The sequence below is a fragment of the Chanodichthys erythropterus genome, chromosome 16, assembly GCF_024489055.1.
Source record: "Chanodichthys erythropterus isolate Z2021 chromosome 16, ASM2448905v1, whole genome shotgun sequence".
Lineage (NCBI taxonomy): Eukaryota > Metazoa > Chordata > Actinopteri > Cypriniformes > Xenocyprididae > Chanodichthys > Chanodichthys erythropterus.
The window spans coordinates 29,067,103-29,079,361 of NC_090236.1; positions in this window are offsets into that span (position 1 = coordinate 29,067,103).

Sequence of the window (12,259 nt, forward strand, 5' to 3'; positions counted from 1 at the left end):
CTTACTTTTTGGCACATAACAGTTTCAAAATTCAAATTTATAGATTGATTGATTGATTTAATAAATTAAGCTTTGTGGACACTCCATTTCCCAGAATGCATCACCTGTGTTCAATATCAATTTCTTGTTCAAAACAAAGGCATAGCTTGATGACGCCTTGATTCCGCGGAATCATGGGAGGTGTTGTCTTCACATCTACAGCCAGTGGAAAAGTATCTGATGGGGCTCAGGCAGAAATCATATTCATGGATGAGCAAATGTATTAAAGATTTATTAACATTGCAGTAGTATGAAGCAGAGTGTGGCTGAAAGCCATTGGAGCGGAACGAGGTGTCTGGAGCGATTGCTAATGATTGCTAACGAGCGCGACATGCAGCTCAAGAGCAGTGGAGCTTTTATTATGGCACAGACGTATATTTTCCAGCCATGCGTATATGGGGTAATGCAGCGCTGTTTTATCATATTAGATACATTTGTGTGTTGAAAGTTGTTAAAGTGCCACTCTCTGCTGCTCGGGGGCTACTATGAGACACTTGTTGCACACTGCAGTAAGCTAGATCGATATTAGGCATGGTAAAACATGGTACTCACGGAAAATCAAGAAATCGAGATTTGAACAAAAAGACTTACTGTTTTGAGCTATATAATGATATGTTTTCTGTTGATGAATATATCCAAACAGTTGCTCACCTGTCTAATAAAACACCTAATATATTAAAGGTGATAAAGAGGATCTTTTCGTCAACTGAGAAACCAAAGACTGTTACTGAGTTTTTGAAATGAGCGCATGCGTAAGAACAATCCCCCTCCTTCACAGCTCATTTCGAGGGAATGCCTCCCAAAACTCATAAACACTCGTATTGGAACACGAGTGTTTACCACTGGAATTTGCTGTGTGGTGTTAGTGGTTTCATTATGTCGGACTCACCGCAGGTAACTCATAATCTGCAGTTGTTACTCCTGTCTCCGGACAAAAGCATTGCATGCGGTGCCTGTGGAGTGTGGAAAGTTACTGGAGCGCGCAACCGCGCACGTCTCTCACAAGGAACGCCATGACAGTGATTGACAAGCCAGAGGGCCAATTATTTGCGCTCGTTAAATTTCGAGAAAAAAGTCGAAATAAAATGTTGAGAATAAACTCATTAAATTACGAGAAAAAAAAATTTACATTTCGAGAAAAAAGTCAAGATAAAATGTTGAGAATAAACTTGTTAAATTACGAGAAAAAAAATGTTACATTTCGAGAAAAAGGTCACGATAAAATGTTGAGAATAGTCATTAAATTACGAGAAAAAAGTTGTTAAATTACGAGAACAAATTTGTTAAATTAGGAGAAAAATTTTGTTAAATTTCGATAAAAAAGTCGAGATAAAATGTTGCGAATAAACTCATTAAATTATGAGAATAAAGTTATTAAATTACGAGAAAAAAGTAGTTAAATTATGAGAACAAATTCGTAATTTAATGAGTTTTTTCTCGTAATTTAATGACTTTATTCTCAACATTTTATCTCGACTTTTTTCTCGAAATTTAATGACATATTTCTCATAATTTAACGAATTTTTACTAGCAATTTAACAACCTTTTTCTCGTACTTTAATGACTTTAATCTCAACATTTTATCTCAACCTTTTTTTGGTTGTAACAAGCGTTCACGTCCTCGTAGAGCTCGTAATTACAGCTTGTAAGCTGGGAGTTTTCTGAGAGCTCCCACATGTACCATGTGGCCGCTGTAGATTCATTTAGGTGTTGGTAGTGGTGCCATGGAAACGTATAATTCCCATTCCAAGGACCAAAAGGACGTGAACAGCTCCGAATATAACGTCACGTGTTGTCATCTCAAGATTCCGGTAAAAACGAGGTGACGTGAACGCAGCATAATATTATTCCTTTCAGTGCACCTAATAAATAGTCTTTTATCAGTTAGTAAAGACAGTTTCAAGTAATATTGCAAAAATGTATAAAACAAAACATCCTCTTTAGCACCTTTAAAGCGTCTTTGGTGTTTCCATGGTTTCTACAAAATAAAACGGGAAATCGAAGGTAATGCGGGTATAATGTTATTGATAGCCAACGCACGGACTGTGTCCTGGTTAAAATTGCTTATTTCTCTGGATTTAAACATTCTTGGAAACATTTTGGATAATGTACAAGTCAACAAAATATATAACATTGTTCTAGTGGTTTTTAGATATTTTATTGCAAAAATAAATCTTACATATTGTGCCTTTAAAGTAAATTCCTCTTCCAATCCACTTCCTGTGGAGTGTTGCTAATTTAATTAAGATTCACGCTCAAACTCAAACTGAACCCATCCATTGCTCTTCTGCTTTCACACCGCATAAAAACTAAAGAGTGTTTTCCTTCTGCAGTGAACTTTTAATGTGTCGTCGTGTTCTGGCTGGGGTCGGTTTCCTCCACTAGCAGCCGCCCTCTCAGTCTGAACTGTAATTAGTAATCACTCAGAGAAGGCCCGAGCCCTCCTCACCGCTGCCGGTCGGTAATCACACATGCCCTGAGTACCAGCAAATGAACTGCTGATGATGATGCTTTAGGTACGGCACAGTTTTCTCACACAAAGAGGGTTAACAAGAAGGTTAGCAAACCTCAGCCACTGTCACACTCAGCTTCCCTGAGAAACTCCAGCAGCGGTCACAGCCACTACATGATCAGAGTGGTCTGGCGGACGGGGTGTCAGCGAGGTTGATCACGCTGATGTTATTGTGTTTCATTTCGGACAGCAGGAAGATCTGCTAAGCATAGTAGTGAGGGTTTCATGGAAAGTGTGGAAACATGCTGACCTGCAGACACACAAACATATGGGATGTTGTTGATAAAGTGCTCTTTATCTAAAGAAAGCAGACCATAGAGCACATTAGCATTTCAGTAATGATTTTGTTTGTGTTAAATGATGTAGACTATAGGAAATATAATATATGTCAGTGACATTTCTCACTTTTAATTACACAGATGTTACTGTTGCATGGTATGGTTATGATATCAGATACCATGGTACTTTGATATATAACATGGTACAAAATAATACCATTCCTATAGCATAAGGTAATGTAATTAATATGATGAAAAGAAAAGAATGTACGCACATAACAACACTTAAACAGGGCCTGATAAAATCATGAATCGCTTGTCGAAGATCCACGGGATTGAAACATATCAAAATAAATACTGTAATTGGAATATTTTATTTATTTTTAAGTTACAAATACATTATATTACCCTGGTACAGATAATTATGGAAAATATTCATGACACAATGCAGCAAAAAGAGTTAAATGTTTAGATAAACCATAAGAATATGTACATGTATTTATCTTTTATTTGACATTTTCAGTGCTGAAACTGACCTATTGTGCAGTTCATTTAGAATAGAAAAAGTCATATATAGTATGTGTTCAATGTATATATTACATTGATATATATATATATATATATATATATATATATATATATATATATATATATATATATATATATATATATATCTCAGTTTCATTTGCTCATTTATCAAACTGGATCTGAGACATACATGCAATATGACCATGCCATCCATGATTTTGAAAAGGAAGTTGTGGTCTGTGGATGAGTCATCTTATGTATGCCACAAGTTTGTGCAAAAGCTCCAAATGCAGGTGTTTGTTACAGATCCCTTGTTTCCCTGGACTCCATTTCCCAGAATCTTCCTGTTCTCCTCACCTGCACACACTTCCCTCGTCAGTTCCTCATCATCACGGATCACCTGCACCTGGACTCTATTGTTAGCACTCCTATATATTGCACTCACTCCCTTCACTCCTTGTCCATTCTCTGTTTATGTTAGCGTATGTTGGATGTACTCTGCCTTTGTGTTCATTAAAGTATTGTATGTATTGTGGAAACCCGTATCAGCCTCATCTCTACACCAGCATCCGTAACAAAAGAACGGACCCAAACTTGGGATTTCCACAGAAAAAAAAAATGGAGACTTTCCCCAGCTCCCTGGATCCAGCTCCTCCATCGCCTCTCACCCTAACAGCCAGCGAACGCCTTATCGGGCTCCTGCAGGTAGGACGTTCGCTGGAGAGGTATGTGGAGGAGTTCGTTGAGCTTGCTTACTTGACTAACTGGCCCGACGCTCAGTTGATCTCCCTGTTTTTGGATGGATTGGATGACGACACTATCCGTTTTGATGAACCTGTTTTTTGTTTCTCCTTAAGCGATACTATCAATTTAATTTTGTGGTTGAATGGCTCCAAATTCTTAGTAGAAGAGGTTCAGGATCAGTGTTGTCGTCCGGTCCATCCAGAAACACGGTTGGCCGGGCCAGTTAGTCAACCTCCGGCTTCCTCCGCACACCTTTCCAGCGAACTCCCTGCCTGCCCCAGGCTGGACCCATATTCCTCTACTGGGCCCAGTAAGCGGAGGAGGAGGAAGAAAGCGGCCCCAATATCTCCAGAGCCCGCTCCAGTGTCTCCAGAGCCCGCTCCAGTGTCTCCAGAGCCCGCTCCAGTGTCTCCAGAGCCCGCTCCAGTGTCTCCAGAGCCCGCTCCAGTGTCTCCAGAGCCCGCTCCAGTGTCTCCAGAGCCCGCTCCAGTGTCTCCAGAGCCCGCTCCAGTGTCTCCAGAGCCCGCTCCAGTGTCTCCAGAGCCCGCTCCAGTGTCTCCAGAGCCCGCTCCAGTGTCTCCAGAGCCCGCTCCAGTGTCTCCGGGGATTTTAATTGTATTTGAGGGGATGAAATGGCCCTCAACCCCAGTCTCCGCCGAGCCAAGTTCTCCAGTCTCCGCCGAGCCAAGTTCCCCAGTCTCCGCCTCCGAGCAAGCAGCGCCAGTCTCCGCCTCCGAGCAAGCAGCGCCAGTCTCCGCCTCCGAGCAAGCAGCGCCAGTCTCCGCCTCCGAGCAAGCAGCGCCAGTCTCCGCCTCCGAGCAAGCAGCAGCGCCAGTCTCCGCCTCCGAGCAAGCAGCAGCGCCAGTCTCCGCCTCCGAGCAAGCAGCAGCGCCAGTCTCCGCCTCCGAGCAAGCAGCAGCGCCAGTCTCCGCCTCCGAGCAAGCAGCAGCGCCAGTCTCCGCCTCCGAGCAAGCAGCAGCGCCAGTCTCCGCCTCCGAGCAAGCAGCAGCGCCAGTCTCCGCCTCCGAGCAAGCAGCAGCGCCAGTCTCCGCCTCCGAGCAAGCAGCAGCGCCAGTCTCCGCCTCCGAGCAAGCAGCAGCGCCAGTCTCCGCCTCCGAGCAAGCAGCAGCGCCAGTCTCCGCCTCCGAGCAAGCAGCAGCGCCAGTCTCCGCCTCCGAGCAAGCAGCAGCGCCAGTCTCCGCCTCCGAGCAAGCAGCAGCGCCAGTCTCCGCCTCCGAGCAAGCAGCAGCGCCAGTCTCCGCCTCCGAGCAAGCAGCAGCGCCAGTCTCCGCTTCCGAGCAAGCAGCAGCGCCAGTCTCCGCCTCCGAGCAAGCAGCAGCGCCAGTCTCCGCCTCCGAGCAAGCAGCAGCGCCAGTCTCCGCCTCCGAGCAAGCAGCAGCGCCAGTCTCCGCCTCGGAGCAAGCAGCAGCGCCAGTCTCCGCCTCCGAGCAAGCAGCAGCGCCAGTCTCCGCCTCGGAGCAAGCAGCAGCGCCAGTCTCCGCCTCGGAGCAAGCAGCAGCGCCAGTCTCCGCCTCGGAGCAAGCAGCAGCGCCAGTCTCCGCCTCGGAGCAAGCAGCAGCGCCAGTCTCCGCCTCGGAGCAAGCAGCAGCGCCAGTCTCCGCCTCCGAGCAAGCAGCAGCGCCAGTCTCCGCCTCCGAGCAAGCAGCAGCGCCAGTCTCCGCCTCCGAGCAAGCAGCAGCGCCAGTCTCCGCCTCCGAGCAAGCAGCAGCGCCAGTCTCCGCCTCGGAGCAAGCAGCAGCGCCAGTCTCCGCCTCCGAGCAAGCAGCAGCGCCAGTCTCCGCCTCCGAGCAAGCAGCAGCGCAAGTCTCCGCCTCCGAGCAAGCAGCAGCGCCAGTCTCCGCCTCCGAGCAAGCAGCAGCGCCAGTCTCCGCCTCGGAGCAAGCAGCAGCGCCAGTCTCCGCCTCGGAGCAAGCAGCAGCGCCAGTCTCCGCCTCGGAGCAAGCAGCAGCGCCAGTCTCCGCCTCGGAGCAAGCAGCAGCGCCAGTCTCCGCCTCGGAGCAAGCAGCAGCGCCAGTCTCCGCCTCCGAGCAAGCAGCAGCGCCAGTCTCGGCCTCCGAGCAAGCAGCAGCGCCAGTCTCGGCCTCCGAGCAAGCAGCAGCGCCAGTCTCCGCCTCCGAGCAAGCAGCAGCGCCAGTCTCCGCCTCCGAGCAAGCAGCAGCGCCAGTCTCCGCCTCCGAGCAAGCAGCAGCGCCAGTCTCCGCCTCCGAGCAAGCAGCAGCGCCAGTCTCAGCCGCCGAGCAAGCAGCATCTCCAGTCTCAGCCGCCGCCGAGACCTCAGCTCCAGTCTCAGCCGCCGCCGAGCCCTCAGCTCCAGCCGCCGCCGAGCCAGCCCCTATTATGAACTTTGTGGTTGAAACAACATACAGCCCTAAGACTGTTTACCCTCCCTGCCTCCCTCTCCCACCTCCATCCATTTGTGTTTGTACTGAACCTCCACCTCAAGCCCCCTCGCCCAGATCTCCACCTCGGACCTCTGGGCGATTACCTACACCCTGGCTCCAACCTCCCTCTGCTCCACCGTTGCCCATCAGTCCTCCAGCCTCACAAGTCTCCATCCTGCCCCCGTTCACACCTTGGTCCCTCGTCAGCCTGCCCTCCCCTCTGGACTGCACTCCTCCGTCTCCGCTCCGTCCCTCCATCCCTCGTTTCCAGTTGGCTTCCTCACTCCCCCTGGTGTTCACTTTGTTGTCTGTCGTCTGTGTTCAACTGCGGCCTTCTGGAGCCCCGGCTGCGCTTCGGTCGGCGGAGCCATGGATTCCGCCATCTCCCGCCGGTCCTTCTGCGCCGACTGGGCTTGACGGCGTGAGGACGTCAGCTCCTGACCCGCCATGGCGGCCCGCTGCACCTGACCCGCCATGTCTGCCCGCTGCACCTGACCCGCCATGTCTGCCCGCTGCATGTCTGCCCGCTGCACCTGACCCGCCATGGCTGCCCGCTGCACCTGACCCGCCATGGCTGCCCACGGCTCCTGACCCGCCAGGGTCACCTTCGGCCCCTGACCCTCCATGGCCGCCTTCGGCTCCTGATCCACCATGGCTGCCCACGGCTCCTGACCCGCCATGGTTTTTGGACCTGCCCTGGAGACCTCCACTCCAGTCTACTCCTCCCCCTGCTCCGGTTTGAGGTCTCCAGGGCGCCCGCCCCCCTCCCGGTTGTTACATCTACGGCGCGAGGACGCGCCTACCGGGAGGGGGAGGTACTGTTACAGATCCCTTGTTTCCCTGGACTCCATTTCCCAGAATCCTCCTGTTCTCCTCACCTGCACACACTTCCCTCGTCAGTTCCTCATCATCACGGATCACCTGCACCTGGACTCTATTGTTAGCACTCCTATATATTGCACTCACTCCCTTCACTCCTTGTCCGTTCTCTGTTTATGTTAGCGTATGTTGGATGTACTCTGCCTTTGTGTTCATTAAAGTATTGTATGTATTGTGGAAACCCGTATCAGCCTCATCTCTACACCAGCATCCGTAACAGTGTTGCAGGAGGATGTGCTCATACAGCCCATGGCTGTCCTGGGGTCTTTTGATAAGGACACTGATTCTCTGTCTTTACTGTTTTTTGATTCACAGACAGTTTTGTCCTAACTAATGCCATGCTTTATCAGGCTGCTGAAATTATGTGCAAATAATTATTTCCCTCTTCTGGGCTTGAGGTCATCACTGTCATCAGGCAATAAAGAAGTTATTCCAAGTTGATCTTTGCTCATAGGCTATACTAGAATTCTTGTGATGAATATGAATCTTTTGAATATTAATATGAAACTTTTGTGACGAATGTCGTCAAAACAACACTTAATAAATAGAATATATAAATATATAGACTACTATTCAGAAGTTTTGGTTCAAAAAGTCCTTCAAAAATTCTCTAATGCTTACCAAGGCTGGATGTATTTTTTTCCCCCCACAAATACAGTAAATAATAATAATAAATACAGTATTGTCATATATTATTACAATTTAAAATCCCCACCTTGGAATTATAAGGTTCTATCTGCATTCTGAGCAGTTTTAAGATATTGAGCTTCAAAGTTTTTGCATTACATACTCCTTTGTGGATAGAGCCTTTTGTTTTCTAAAACATCACATAATGTAAATAAGTTGTCACAGAATAAGAATATGTGAATAACTCAATTTTGACAAAAATTTCAGATAGAACCTTATAATTCCAAGGTGACAAAATAACTTTTCTATTTTAATATTTTTTTCATATTTTAATTTATTCCTGTATGGCAAAGCTAATTTTTCAGCATCCTTACTCAAGTCTTCATTGTCACATGATCCTTCAGAAATCATTTTAATATGCTGCTTTTGCTGCTCAAGACACATTAATAGGTATTTATCATTGTTGAAAACAGTGCTTAATTTTAAAGTCCCTCTGTAGTCAATAATTTTATCCCTTAAAACTCATCTTTGATCACCAAAATTACATATTTAAACATTTTTGAAAAAAAAAAAAAAATTCTTAATGCCTTAAAATGAATGTGATAATGTGAATATGATAATTAGCCCCGCCTCCACTCACTCAGTCGATGCACAATGGTATCGCTCTTTACAATATCGGACACATAACAGTAATTGATATGATTAGCCTTTTGCTTGACTATGTTATCAAACAGCTAATAATGTGTTGCTAATGTTACATGTTACAACCATGTTCCCGTTCACCATCTTAGGCGTTCACCTGGCTTCTTTTGAGACTCCCCTGTGTGGTCAGTTAATGATATGCTAAAACCTGCCGGCACGTTGACGTGATTGGTCACAAGGTAGTTTGTGACGTCACAAACACCAGCAAATTCAAACTGTGTTTTTGAAACTGTTTTTAGATCGCTGCTGTTTTAAAGAGAAAATACTCAGCAATGGTGTTGACTTATGAATTTGCACATGGTTTGTCTTAAAGCATATTAAAAAAACACCACATAGACATATAAACAACATTAAAAACTTGATTTTCACCACAGGGGGACTTTAATAAATTGGTGCTCACAATCTACAGAAGAAAGTAAATCATATGTGTACAAATAATGACTTTGTTTTTGGTAACTTCGTTATTTGGTGCACTGTCCCTTTAATGCCTGCAGCCACATTTATCTGATTACATGTGGTAAGCTCACATACATCTCAATAACTGCAGTTCTAAGACTGCAAAATGTTGTTTTCAATACATTGAGCAGATGTAAGGAAATTGTGTGGGTCAGCTCTCAGTGGGCCTGGCCTTACTAAGGCCTGGCCTGTTTGTGCAGACCCAGTCGTTATCTTACCTCCCTTACTGCATTATTCACCATGAGGTGACCAAGGGGAAGCTCTCTCTATCTCTCTCTCCATCCTACACACACACTCCCTCTCTCTCCCTGTCCTCCATTTTAAATGATTTTTGCTTTGCATCGAAGCACATTCCGCTTGACACAAAGACAAAGGACCTTGCACACATGTGCATCTCCTGAGTCCCTGGCAATATTAAACATTAATGCTAGCATAATTTTTGTGGTTCCCAAGGAGCTGAGGAGTGCAGGCCCGCAGTCATCAGTGAGTTATGTGTTTTTCCCAATGGCGAAAAGATTGTCAAAATCAATTGTGCACAGGGCAGTGAGATAACTCAGTGTTTAAAGCCGTGTTTAAGAGCTTAGCAGTAGGCTAGAGCAGGGCTAATTGTAGCACACTTTGAGTTTTGCTTTGGTTTTTACTCAGAAAATGTTTATCCTAAAACTTTTCTATTTTAAAGTCCCCCTGTGGTGAAAATCACGTTTTTAATGTTGTTCATGTGACTCTCTGGTGTTTTTTTAACATGCTTTAAGACAAACTGTGTGCAAATTCATCAATCAACACCATTGCTAAGTATTTTCTCTTTAAAACTGCAGTGAATCAAAGACCCATGGTTTGAAATCGCTGGTGTTTCTGATGTCACAAACTACCTTGTAACCAATCACGTCGACGTGCCGGCGTACTTTAGCATATCATTAACTGACCGCGCAAGGGAGACTCAAAGGAACGTTATCCTGGTAGATTTTTCTGTTGATATGAAAATCGGGTGGATTTAGCAATATGGCGGGTGTGTGGTGTATATTACGATGTTATGATAAACTATATGTAATATATAACATATATATGAACTATATTTCACCACTTACGTTCTGAGTTGTTCAGTGTTTCTAAAAGGATACTGATTGTTAGAAGACTCGTGAATGTAACATTGTTTGTGTAACATTAACAACACATTATTAGCTGTTTAATAATGTAGTCAAGAAAAAGGCTAATCATATTAATTACCGTTATGTGTCCGACGTTGTAAGCGAAACCATTGTGGAGCGTTTACCTCAGTAAGTTGAGCGTGTGGATCTTTGAGCTCGTGCGAGTGAGTGGAGGTGGGGCTAATTATCATATTCATAGATCCGTGTATATTAAATGAGGCAAGGATGTAGAGTTACATTCAAGCTATTTTAAGGCAATAAGATTTTTTTTTTTTTTTTTTTTTCCACAGGAAAAAACATTTAAATATGTAATTTTGGTGATCAAAGATGAGTTTTATGGGATAAAATTACTAACTACAGGGGGACTTTAATATATTTAAAAATGTCATTTATTCCTGTGATGGCAAAGCTGAATTTTCAGAGTTCCATGATCATTCAGAAATCATATTAATATGCTGATTTGGTGCTGATTATTTCTTATTATTAATGTGAAAATCAGCTGTGCTGCTTAATAGTTTTGTGGAAACCGTGATACTTTTTTCTCAGGATTATTTGATCAATAGAAAGTTTTTGTCTTTACTGTCACTTTTGATCAATTTAATGCATCCTTGCTCAGTAAAAGTATTCATTTCTTAAAAAAAAAAATCCCTTACTGACCCCGAACTTTTGAAACATATGAGCAATCGGATGTGCGAGTGCACGTTTCTTTGCATGTGGATGAACCTGCGCGTCCACCTCAGGCCTCGCTCACGCAAGCCGCCCATTCTGTCAGTTCGCCAGCTGCATGAGTGAGCAGATTCTACATTTAGCCAGCCATTATTTATGTGCTGCGTAGACCCGGCCCCACTGAGCATGGCAAGACACTTTAACATCAAAGCCAAATGAGCAGGGCCTCCACTTTCCCGTAGGAACACGCTCTTTTGATTCCGTTCTATCTCTTCCCCTCTCCTCCACGTTCCCTCTCTGTATCGAGTGTTTCCCCCTCACCCCAGCGCCAGCTTCCAGGGTCACCTGACGCAGAGCAGGGGCCTGCCGAGGGTTGGTGTCTCCTCCCGGGCCTGCCGTGCCTGTGAATTACAGCGCCGTTCCACGTTATTAAACATGACACTCCAGCAAGATAATGGAGGCTTTCTTCATCCCCATTTGAAATCCTAATCTCATTTCTTTGATTAATAGGCACTGATCTGCATATCAAGGGCTCTTGTTAATTTACTCCAGCAAAACCCCCATTTTTATGATGCACTTGCAAAAGAGATCGAGAGAGATTGTGAGGGGGGGTAGTGCCCATATCAGTGCTCCCAGTCTCTGCCCTCCTCCTCCTCCTCATGGTGATATGATGCATGCGGAGTGAGATGAAAGTGCTGGGGTATAAACATGGGGGCAGCGCTTTTGAGTGATATGATGTCTTTTTGTGGATGCAGATCTCTTCTCGATCATCACTGCAGGTTTCTCATTCCACACAGCGCATTATGTGAGAAGAGACAACGCCCCTCAATTCTGCTTCCTGAACATTTCAAATCACAAGGAAGAGTGGCTTCATTTCATCACGGACCTTCAGCAGTTTTCAAAGACCTTGCGCACATATCCATTATTCCCTTTTATGTTATATAGCAGTACTTCTAACATTCACTCTCTCTTCCTGTATGGAACCTCAGAACCGGCCGAATGATGACGTTACTATATAACCTTTCCTCAGATAAACTAAGTACAATACACTGCATTCTTTGTTTATGAGTCTTAAAAACATATTTTAATATCCAAAGTAATTTTATTCAGTGGTATCAAAGGTTGCTCTTGATGTAATCGTCTTTGTAAAACTTTTTATATATTGTATTGAATATAATTCATAGCAATGAATTCACACAATATATTTGTAAATAATCAAATATAAATTTATTTTAAATGCATGGGGAAATTAAAGTGGCTAGGGTTTTATGAGTCTTGTGG